The following is a 12626-nucleotide window of genomic DNA, read 5'->3' on the forward strand; positions in this document are numbered from 1 at the left end:
GGTCTGTCTAGCCAAAGCTATGGTTTTCCAGTAGTCATGTATGGATGTGAGTTGGACTATAAAGAAAGCTGAGCACTGAAGCATTGATGCTTTTGAACTGTGGTGTTGGAGAAGACTCTTGAGAGTCCCTTGGACTGCAAGGAGATCCAACCAGTTCATCCTAAAGGAAATCAGTCCTGGGTGTTCATTGGAAGGACTGATGTTGAAGCTGAAACTCCAATACTTTGGCCACCTGATGCAAAAAAACTGACTCATTTGAAAAAGACCCTGATACTGGGAAAGATTGAAGGTGGGAGGAGAAGGGGATAACAGAGGATGAGATAGTTGGATGGCATCACCTACTCAATGGACATGAATTTGAGTAAACTCTGGGAGTTGGTGATGGACAGGGAGGCCTAGAGTGCTACAGTCCATGGGGTCGCAAAGAGTCGGACACAACTGAGTGACTGAACTGATGACAGAAACTAGCACAATATTGTAAAGCAATTATCCTTTAATTAAAAATAAATAAATAAATATATAACTAATATATATGTGTGTGTGTGTGTGTGTATATATATATATACACATATATACATATATAACTAAAAGTCCCTGGTGGCTCAGATAGTAAGGAATCTGTCTGGAGTGCAGGAGAGCCGGGTTCGATTGGGAAGATCCGTGAAGAAGCGAATGGCAACCCACTCCAGTGTTCTTGCCTGGGAAATCCCATGGACAGAGGAACCTGATGTGCTACAGCGCACGGGATCGCAAAGAGTGGGACACGACTGAGGGACTAACACTTTCACTTTCATATATATAACTGGAAAACAAAAACACCTGAAAGAGTAGAATCATGATTTACTGTGAAACTATACTTACTTAACCAATGTGATAGTAAAATAATTCAAAGGCAAATACATAAAGTCATAACAGATCACTTAAAATGTAAAGAAACTTACAGTATGTTATCAAAAGCAGCTCTATTTTCCAAGAAAATTTTGTCTTCTTTATAAAGGGGAAACAAATTCTAGTTGTGCACCATCTTATCTTTAATATTAAAATTCATTTATTCAATTAAATGTATTCTAATTTTAGTCAGTCCTGACCATACATAGAATTCCCTTCCAATGATTCTTTTTTTTTTCTTATAAACCTTGTATACTTTCTATATTCATATTAATTTGTCCCTTATTTTCTTTTGCATTTAGAAATGATCAGCTTTAGGACAAAATCACTTTCTTTTCTCTTAACAAAAAACATTTCCATTCCTTATACCTTCTTTTTTCTTGCATACAAAAATATTTTCCTTATTACTTTTTAGTAGTTTTAATTAGAGATATTATTTCTAATCCTTAACCTTTAAAAACCTAGTTTCTAGCAAAAACTTAAAAGTAAGCAGTTTTTGTCTTTTATGTTAGTATTCTACCGGTATTGAGGAGAACTCAGTAGACCTGACTTTCTCTTCAGGTCATATAAACCTTTTGTCTTTCACGTGATCACTGTGTAGACTGCAAACTTATAAATACAAAAAACACATGCCTTCTTTTAGAAAATATCTCAGTATGACACCAAAATATTTATTAATAGTCCTATCTTTAGCTTTTCTGTAAAAGGAAGGCTACATTCAGTTATTAATATTCCAGTATCTTATTTTATTTGGGAATGACCCAGATATTTAATAAACTCCCATCAGTTAACTTCATTTAGCAAAACTCTAAAATTTCAACTCACTAAAAATCTGGAGACACCGCTTTTAAGTAGACATTCCTAAAATAATCATTTCTAAAGAGTTTACCTAAAAACTCTCATTTCATTTACATTTAATTTGCTTATAAAACTTCATTATATCATGTTATTTTTCTTAATGACCAATTTTTGTAACAGAAACAATAAGATCCCTCACAAATATAGACAACACACTAGCGGTTACCAGTGGGGAGAGGGATGGGAGGAGGGGCAATATACAGGCAGGGGATTAAGAGGTCCAGCCACAAAACAAATAAGCTATAAGGATATATTGTACTGCACAGGGAAAGCAAATAGTTTATAATAACTATAAATGGAATATAACTTTAAAATTGCACAGTGCTACATTGTACATCTGAAACTTACATTATATTGTAAATCAACAATACCTTAATTAAATAAAGAGAAAGCAGAAAGGAAGAAATATGACCTTATTTGACTTTCAGTAAACCTAGGTACAAGAAAAGTATTATATTTAATGTTGATGATTCTTAAGACATCAGGGACTTCCCTGTTGGTCCGGTGGCTGAGGGTCCATGCTCCCAGTGCAGGAAGCTGGGCTCAATTCCTGGTCAGGGAGCTAGATCCCACATGTAAGAACTAAGACCCACCTCAGCTAAATAAATAAAATAAGTATAAAAAAAAATAAAGACACATCCATATTAGTTAAGCCAACAAGCTTAAACTAACTTTATAATATCAGGTATCAATTTAATACTGAATATTTCACAAATCATGTGAACTTTAATTAATTCAGCTTAGTTTCTTTTGTATTTCTGAGAATTTAATTTCCTTTAAGCCAATGAAATAGTTTACTTACAAATGAACTTTGATAATACTATCAAAATGTAAAGACATACATTTGTGATGCACACACAGACTTATAGACAGACACAACCAGAGATCTCATAGCTTCATTTTAAAACTTAGTCAAGAATCAGGTATAATACAAAACTCATCTGTTTATAAATAACAGTTGGAATAAGTTAAGTTTAAAAGGGTCTCTTTTCCCTTTTCCCCTCTCAGTCTCAGGAGTTGGAGATGGTCTAGATAAGAGTAAGATAAAATTTCTTGAGAGCCCTGGTAGAACATTTACATGTAGAGAAGGCATAGGTAGAAAAAAGCAAGTTCCCCCTAGAAGTGCTTGTTCCCTGAGTTGGAACACTGAAAAGATGTTTTATTAAGTCAGCAACCCAGTTTTGGGGAACAATACATAAAGGTGGTCTAATTTTGCAGTATCCTAAAAGGCTATGTTTAGAAAATGAACTTCTGTTTCCCAGTCCGCCAAATAGACCCACACATAAGACAAAAGTCAACCCAATTCCCAAAGTTTAAAGCCAAACCAATTCCAAAAGAAACCTTAGGCTCATAATTTTTTTAAAAAAAAGTATTTGTTTTTATTTTGGCTGCACGGGGTCTTCGTGTTGTGCGTGGGCTTTCTTTGCTGTGGCGGGGGCGGGGGGCTATTCTTCGTTACGGCGTGCAGGCTTCTCTCTGAGGCGGCTCCTCTGGTGGCGGAGCACAGGCTCTGGGCGTACGGGCTTCAGTAGTTGCAGCACGTGGGCTCAAGAGTGCCCACTCCACAGTTGTGGTACACAGGCTTTGTTACTCCCAGGGTGTAGAATCCTCCCAGAACAGGGATTGAACCCATGTTCCCTGCACTGGCAGGAGGATTCTTTATCCACTGTGCCACCAGAGAAGTTTCAGGCTCACACTTTTATCAAACCCAATGCATCCTTCCGTATCCAGCAATGGACCTAGGAGGGCATCAACTTACAAACATAAAAGTTTTCAGCCCATACCATTGTGCTAGTTCTTTACCATAGAGGTCTTCCAATCCAAAACCCATTCCTTCATTGCAAGCCTGGACTACTGCCTAGGGTTGCTGACGCTTGGTCCAAAAGGAACTTCCCTGATTGGATTTCTTGGCCAAAAGAGCCTCAGCTGCTGGATCTGCTAAGGGAAGCTCCACACTGGCAGAGGGCTGCAGACCACAGGCACTAACTTCAGAGGAACCTGGGAGGTCCCTTTATGGTGGCCAAATTACAACCTAGCCAGAGGGCTCACGAGCCCGCCATTTAGAAAGCCAACCCCTGAAAGCAGACATTTGCAGCAAAGTCAGGGTTTACTGCAGGGCATCAAACAAGGGAGTGGGAGACAAGCCTCAGATCCACCCCCACGGGGTCTTTTGAGTTAAGAGGTTTTTTGTTTTTTGTTTTTTTTAATTTTTAAAAAGTATATTTATTTATTTATTTATTTGGCTGCACGGGTCTTACTCGCAGCACGTGGGGTCTTCGACATTCTTTGTAGCATACAGGATCTTTGGTTGTGGCGTGTGGGATCCTGACCAAGGATCAAACTCAGGCCCCTCCAATGGGAACATGGAGTCTTAACCACTGGACCACCAGGGAAGTCTCTAAGTTAGGGGTTGTTAAAGGGGAAGTTAAAGATTAATCATCATCATATGACATTTCTTAATCATAGTTCATAGTTTTAGGGGTCAGGATGCCTAAGGTTTATGAGTCTCTGGTCTGGTGGCCCATGACCCAGGGCTCTGCTAGCTCATCCTGTCTGGAGAAACCATCTGAGTCTGTACATTAACAATGTTATTGTCAACAGCAATTTTAGTCCTCTAACTCTGGGTGATTAGTGCTTAGTACAGGATTGAGGTCAGAAGGGATAAGATGGGGAATACTTTTAGACAGAGAGGACTCAGAATGGGGACTCACTTTTAGGCAGACTTGGTCTCATTAGCCACTGTTTTAGCGTACAAGACTAGGAGAGCAGTTTGAATTGGTGTTGAAAATAATAATCATCATCATTTAATGAGAACTTGGTGTACTAGCTCCTGTGTTATACAATGTCTACATTTTCTCTCAGTAAGGGAAGAATTATTCCTCCCATTTTAGAGAGGAAGAGAACAGAGGCTCACTTTTCACAGGTCTTATAGCTTAGACTAGATTCTTCTGACATCAAGCCTGAGCACATTGAAGCTGTGGCCACCTTCAAGGATGCTGTAAATAAAATTCTGTTTCTGAGTGGGAGGTTGCACTAGATAATTTCAGAGAGTCCTTTCAACTTTCAAAGTCAGATTAGCTTCAACTAACACTTTTAACTCCAATTAAATGTCAGGTTCTATGCAACATTCTCTGGAGAAGGCAATGGCACCCCACTCCAGTACTCTTGCCTGGAAAATCCCATGAACAGAGGAGCCTGGTAGGCTGCAGTCCATGGGGTCGCTAAGAATCAGACATGACTGAGGACTTCATTTTCACTTTTCACTTTCATGCATTGGAGGAGGAAATGGCAACCCACTCCAGTGTTCTTGCCTGGAGAATCCCAGGGACGGGGGAGCCTGGTGGGCTGCTGTCTATGGGGTCGGACAGGGTTGGACACGACTGGAGCAACTTAGCAGCAGCAGCAGCATGCAACATTCTCTCCAGGATATGTGTGGCCACTGGTCTAATTTTTAAGATGCTTCTGGGCCATTTTGCCTGTTCCTGTCCCTCCTATCCCTCCTGGCACCTTGCAGCCACCACCTTCTTCACCGTCCACGAAGATGAAAACTCAGTTCACCTGGATACTTGGTAAAGAAGGCTCTTTGCTATGTGCGTGGTAGGGTGGCTGGGTCATCCAGGGGCAGTCCTCGGTACCAAGCTATTTGCCAACCGCCCTATGCCAATCCCAGACAGAGCGTGCCAACCCACTTTCCATAGTCTGGCCAACCAGGTGAGGATGTGGACAAGTAGCCAAAATCTAGAAGTGGGGGAGGGCCAGTCTCATGCCCTGGAAAAGCCAGAGGAACCGCAGGATATGCTTAATGATCTTGAACAGAGACTTAACTCTGTTGCTCCTGCCTAGCTTTATGAGAGTCTGGGAAGCAGAGAACACAGGGCCCTGGGGACCAGGGGTCTCTGTGGTCACATAGAGGATTCTGCCAAGCATGAAATAGGCCTAAGTCCCAGGAATTCCCCCTCTAGATTGCTATAATCAGACCTTTTCTCTTTGTCCATTTTGTAATACTTAAGATTTTCAATGCTAATAGAAACAGTAACAACAACAAAATGTACACTGTAGGTTTGCACACTAAGGCATCTGGGGAGCTGCGATGCGTGTGGAAGAATCATGGTGAGGGCATCTGGCTCTCACTTCACACTGTTACACTATCTTATTTGCTCTCACTTTGAGTATTCTCAGGATTTAGATCACCTATCCATAGTCCAGGACAAGCCACTGGTTTATTGCTCGTAAACTTCGAAGTGCAGGCAGGAGTAAGTGCAGTGCAAACACTTCTCACCAGGAGTCAATCCTCATACCCAGTGAAGAACAAGCCCCATGACCCTTGCCTTGAACAGCAGCAGTAAACAGGTCATTATCAATGGTTTCCGTTGGGAGCCCCAAGGAGGGACCCTAGGAAAGTCAGAGAAAGCTTCCTGGAGAGGGTGACGCTTGAAGCAAAAGAGCAGATTGCAAGCAAGAATCTGAGAACTCTTCACTCTTTTTGCCAGGTCACTTTTTTCGTATTTTGAGGTCTCAAACTGCTTTCCAAAGCTTGTGAGAAACAGGGGTAATTTCTTTCCAGTTTACAAGGAGGTAAATCAGAGAATGGCTCTGGGACTACCCAAGGTTTTCTTTCAAATTTAAGAATGGCCACAGGGTAACTAGATAGGGCAAGACATTTGAATACACAGCACAAAAGACAGACTCTGCCCTTGGGAAACTCGGTATTACTAGGAGAAAAGATATGTAAATGAAAATAAAAAAATAATCAAAAGGTGTTATGTAAATAATTCAGTTCACAGCTACGTATCCAGGGCTTGTTAGCTGCAAGGTGTTCTGTGAGGCATAAGGCAAGGGTGCTGTTGTTCACTCACTCAGTCATGTCCTACTCTGCGACCCCATGGACTGGATGCAGCACGCCAGGCTTCACTGTCCTTCACCATCTCCCAGAGCTTGCTCAAACTCATGTCCATTGTGTCAGTGATGCCACGCAACCATCTCATCCTCTGTTGCCCTCTTCTCCTCCTGCCTTCAATCTTTCCCAGCATCAGGATCTTTTCTAATGAGCCAGCGCTTCGCATCAGGTGGCCAAAGTATTGGAACTTCAGCTTCAGCATCAGTCCTTCCAATGAATATTCAGGGTTGATTTCCTTTAGGATTGACTGGTTTGATCTCCTTACAGTCCAAGGGACTCTCAAGAGTCTTCTTGATTTCCTTTAGGACTGACTAGTTTGATCTCCTTGCAGTCCAAGAGTCTTCTCCAACACCACAGTTCAAAAGCATCAATTCTTCAGCACTCAGCCTTCTTCAAGGACCAACTCTCACATCCATACATGACTACTGGAAAAGCCAAAGCTTTGACTAGACAGAACTTTTTTGGCAAAGTAATGTCTCTGCTTTTTAAAATGTTGTCTAGGTTGATCATAGCTTTTCTTCCAAGGAGCAAGAGTCTTTTAATCTCATGGCTGCCCATCTGCAGCGATTTTGGAACCCAAGAAAAAAAAGCCTGACATTGTTTCCATTGTTTCCCCATCTATTTGCCATGAAGTGATGGGACTGGATGCTATGATCTTAGCTTTCTGAATGTTGAGTTTTAAGCCAGCTTTTTCACTCTCCTCTTTCATTTTCATCAAGAGGCTCTTTAGTTCTGCTTTACTTTCTGCCATAAGAGTGGTGTCATCTGCATATCTGAGGTTACTGATATTTCTCCCAGCAATCTTGATTCCAGCTTGTGCTTCATGCAGCTTGGCATTTCACATGATGTACTCTGCATATAAGTAAAATAAGCAGGGTGACTAACAAAGGTCTGTCTAGTCAAAGCTATGGTTTTTCCAGTAGTCATATATGGACGTGAGAGTTGAACCATAAAGAAAGCTGAATGCCAAAGAATTGATGCTTTTGAACTGTGGCATTAGAGAAGACTCTTGAGAGTCCCTGGGACTGCAAGGAGATCCAATCAGTCAATCCTAAAGGAAATCATTCCTGAATATTCTTTGGAAGGACTGATGCTGAAGCTGAAATTCCAAAACTTTGGTCACCTGATTCGAAGAACTGACTCATTTGAAAAGATCCTGATGCTGGGAAAGATTTAAGGTGGGAGGAGAAGGGGATGACAGAGGATGAGATGGTTTGAGCAAGCTCTGAGAGTTGGTGATGTACTGGGAAGCCTGGCGTGCTGCAGTCCATGGAGTCATAGAGTCGGACACGACTGAGTGACTGAACTGAACTGAACTGAAGCAGGGTAACAATACACAGCCTTGATGTACTCCTTTCCCAATTTTGAACCAGTCCGTTGTTCCATGTCTGGTTCTAACTGTTGCTTCTTGACCTACATACAGGTTTTGCAGGAAGCAGGTAAGGTGGTTTGGTATTCCTATCTCTTTAAGAATTTTCCACAGTTTGTTGTGATCCACATAGTCAAAGACTTTAGTGTAATCAACAAAGCAGAAGTAGATGTTTTTCTGGAATTCTCTTGCTTTTCTATGGTCCAACAGATGTTGGAAATTTGATCTCTGGAGATCAGTGACCCCACAAGAGACTGAGCCAGCCTTACCCGTGAGTGTCCAGAGTCTCTGATGGAGATGTGGGTTGACCGTGGCCTTCCGTGGGGTCAGAGCACTGACTACAGCAGTCCTGGGAGGCTCCGTCCTCTGGAAGGAGGTCACCATTATTGCCATTACCTCCACCAAAGTTTGGCCTCAGATCAAACTACAGGGAGGGAACACAGCCCCACCCATCAGCAGAAAATTGGATTAAAGATTTACTGAGCATGTCCTTGCCCACCAGAGCAAGACCCAGTTTTCCCTGCAGCCAGTCCCTCCCATCAGGAAGGATCCACAAGCCTCTTATCTTCATCCATCAGAGGGCAGACAGAATGAAAACCACAATCACAGGAAACTAACCAATCTGATCACATGGACCACAGCCTCGCCTAACTCAATGAAACTATGATCTATGCCGTGTAGGGCCACCCAAGACAGATGGGTCATGGTGGAGAGTTCTGACAAAATATGGTCCACTGGAGAAGGGAATGGCAAACCACTTCAGCTTTCTTGCCTTGAGAACCCCATGGATAGTATGAAAAGGCAGAAAGATATGACATTGAAAGATGAACTCCCCAATAGCTCCAGAAGGAATGAAGAGGCTGGGCCAAAAAGGAAACAACACCCAGTCGTGGACGTGTCTGGTGGTGAAAGTAAAGTCCAATGCTGTAAAGAACAATATTGAATAGGAACCTGGAATGTTAGGTCCATGAATCAAGATAAATTGGAAGTGGTCTAACAGGAAATGGCAAGAGTGAACAACGATATTTTAGGAATCAGTGAACTAAAATGGACTGGAATGGGCGAATTTAATTCCGATGACCATATATCTACGACTGTGGGCAAGAATCCTTTAGAAGAAATGGAGTAGCCCTCATAGTCAACAAAAGAGTCTGAAATGCAGTACTTGGGTGCAATCTCAAAAATGACAATGATCTCCGTTTGTTTCCAAGACAAACCATTCAATATCACAGTAATCCAAGTCTATGCCCCAACCACTAATGCTGAAGAAGCTGAAGTTGAACAGTTCTCTGAAGACCTACAAGACCTTCTAGCTGCTGCTGCTGCTGCTAAGTCACTTCAGTCGTGCCCGACTCTGTGCGACCCCATAGATGGCAGCCCACCAGGCTCCCCTGTCCCTGGGATTCTCCAGGCAAGAACACTGGAGTGGGTTGCCATTTCCTTCTCCAATGCATGAAAGTGAAAAGTGAAAGCGAAGTTGCTCAGTCGTGTCCGACCCTCAGTGACCCCACGGACTGCAGCCTACCAGGCCCCTCTGTCCATGGGATTTTCCAGGCAAGAGTACTGGAGTGGGGTGCCATTGCCTTCTCTGAGACCTTCTAGAACTAACACCAAAAAAAGATGTCCTTTTCATCATAGAGGAATGGAATGCAAAAGTAGGAAGTCAAAAAATACCTGGAGTAACAGGCAAGTTTGGCCTTGGAGTACAAAATGAAGCAGGGAAAAAGCTAACAGACTTTTGCCAAGAGAACGCACTGGTCATAGCAAACACCCTCTCCAACAACACAAGAGAAGACTCTACACATGGACATCACCAGATGGCCAACACTGAAATTGGACTGATTATATTCTTTGCAGCCGAAGATGGAGAAGCTCTATACAGTCAGCAGAAACAAGACCAGGAGCTGACTGTGGCTCAGATCATGAACTCCTTATTACCAAATTCAGACTTAAATTGAAGAAAGTAGGGAAAACCACTAGGCCATTCAGGTATGACCTAAATCAAATCCCTTATGATTATACATCTTAGAGTGTGACGTCAAGTGGGCCTTAGGAAGCATCACGGCAAAAAAAGCTAGTGGAGGTGATGGACTTCCAGATGAGCTCTTTCAAATCCTAAAAGATGATACTGTTAAAGTGCTGCACTCAATACGCCAGCAAATTTGGAAAACTCGGCAGTGGCCACAGAACTGGAAAAGTCAGTTTTCATTCCAATCCCAAAGAAGGCAAAGGTGGGGAGTTAGAGGCAAATATAGTTGTAGTCCTTAAGAACTCACTGTTTAATTGGCCGCAGGAGAGGCAGGGTGGCAGGAACAGGAAGCTAGCACTTGGTGAAATGTAACAGCTGACATTACAAAGACTGTAGGGCAAAAGGAGTGGAGGGGGCTTGCTGGGACTTGGGAGCTAGATAGATATTTTTCTGAGAAAGCTTCCTGGAGGAGGTAGACAATGTGATGGTGCTGGAAAACAGATGAGACAGAGAAAGAGAAGAAAGAGCACATAAGCAAAACTTTTTCACATGTGCCCTTCCAGATCCAGTTTAGTAATCACCTGCTCCATGAAGCCTTCCCAGGCAGAACTGTCTTCCCTCTCACCTAGGCTCTCAAAGCACTCCTATTATAGAATGTACATTATTATTTGTTTCCTTACCTCTTTGTCTCTGCTCAAGGGCCTCACACCTAAGGAAGGAAGAAAGGAAGGAAGGAAAGAAGGAAGGCAGAAAGATTTGACTGTAAGGTGACTGGGTGCTGCATTCAAGGTGGGGTATAATATTTATATGTTCACAACTGTGTAACCACCCCCCAGATCAAGTTATAGAAAGCTTCTAGCATTCCAGACACTGTGGACTTCCTCACTGTATCAGAGTCAGTGTCAAGAGCTGAACCAGTAGGATGATATAACTGGGAAGTACCGTCTAAGAGAATTATGAAAGAATTTCAAACATCTGGGCTGCAGAAGCCAAGTGTGGGGGTGAGGTCATTATGTGTGTGAAGGACTAGCATGCACAAAGCACTTAGACTTGTCCTGTGGGTGGCAGTGGGGAGCCACAGGGAGAAGCATTTCAGTTCAGCATAAAACCTTTCCTACAACCAGAGCTGACTCTAACTGGAAGCAGACCCCCGGAAATGATAAGTGAGGTCCCTGTCACTAAGAGGCACCAGTCAAGCACTGTACTGATGAGCATTTATCAGCACTGATGGGGTGGGGACAGGGAACTCAACTGGAGATAGCTCCTTCCAACTCTGAGCTTCTGGAATTCTTTGAGAGTGGCAGAGAGGACTCAATTATTTTTCTCCCCCCTCCCCAGAGGATAACATTTTACTTAATTGCAAGTACTGTGCAGACCCAACATAATCACTACCATCAACTATAGACAACCAAGCCAGAGGGACCCTGGGGCTCCCCACCCTGGGAGGACGGAGCAGACGCTAGGGTGCCCAGTGAGAGGGGACAGGCACGTGCAAGGGAAGCTGGCTGCCTCCACCACACGTCGAAGCAGCGTGGGGACACCCGCTCCCTGACCACCTCGGCCCTTTCAGCCTTGGTGCCCTGTGCCCGGCGAGCGGCCATGACGTCATGGCTCCTGCCACCGCTAGAGCGCCTGGGTCAAGGTGACCTGAGGGGCCTTTCTGCTCTGCCCCAGAGGTCAGTGCAGGACAGGTGCCTGGCTCCCTCATGAGCAGGACCACACAGGACCCAACAGCCACACGGCCACTGGGGGGGAGTAACAGCCTGTGTCAACTGCAGGCTCCTGGAAGGACTCCCAGTCTGGAGTTTAACACCCTCCCACTCCACCCCCCAGCCAGCTCTTCTTCCAGTGAAGAAAAAAAAAAAGCAATTTCCCCCAAAACTCTTTTTTTCTTTCCCTCGAGGACGATTTTAGAATGCCTCCAAGTCACTACCCTGCTCTTCCCACCCTCCTCTCGCCCCCTTCTCAATAAGGAGGAAAGGAGAGAGATGTGTTCCTCCATCCCACCTGGACAGGGCACCAAGGAGATGTGTCTCAGGCCCTTCTGCTGAGCTTAGAGCGATTACCTTTCTGGTGAAAGCCAGGAATACTCTGCCTAGGAAAAAAAAAAAAAACGTATGCAGGAGATTTTGCCTTTCCAGGGGGAGACCGGGCGCTGTCGGACGCCCGAAGTCCATCAGTGAAGCCCCTAGTTTAGTGGGGAGGGATCGGGGTCCCTTCACTATGAAAGCACAGGCCAGAACGCTGTCTGCGGAGGGCTGGCAGCTCCAGCCTCAGAGAAGCGCCGGAAGACCCCGCTCGCCAGCCTCCGGGTGTCCTTACTGGGCGTCTCAGGCTCTCAGTTTGCCCAGTTCGCCAATGGGCGTCCGGGGCCCTCCGACCCTGCGGGGCCGGATAAGGAGACTGGAAAGACACGGAGCTGGATGGGGGACGGGGTGGGGGGGGTGACAAGTGGCTCCCGGAGGGTCTCCCGCAGCCGGGGGAGGGTGGGAACCTGGGTGTGGGGAGGCGGCGAGACCCGCGACTGGCACCGCGCGGGCCCGGACGCGGCGCTCCCTGGGCCCGAGGGCGGGGCCCCTCGCCGGGCGGCCCCTCCCCGCCCGCCCCCGCCCCTCCCCCGGCCCTGGGCTCCCCGGCCGGCTGGC

General features: G+C 44.7%; 1 long non-coding RNA gene across 1 annotated transcript in view; it reads right to left on the reverse strand.

Annotated features, from left to right (window-relative positions):
• Positions 1 to 12626, reverse strand: part of LOC112441812 (uncharacterized) — a 57347-nt gene that overhangs the window by 44485 nt on the left and 236 nt on the right. The gene's annotated exons all lie outside the window — the stretch shown is intronic.

Source organism: Bos taurus, chromosome 16 (assembly GCF_002263795.3).
Source record: "Bos taurus isolate L1 Dominette 01449 registration number 42190680 breed Hereford chromosome 16, ARS-UCD2.0, whole genome shotgun sequence".
NCBI lineage: Eukaryota > Metazoa > Chordata > Mammalia > Artiodactyla > Bovidae > Bos > Bos taurus.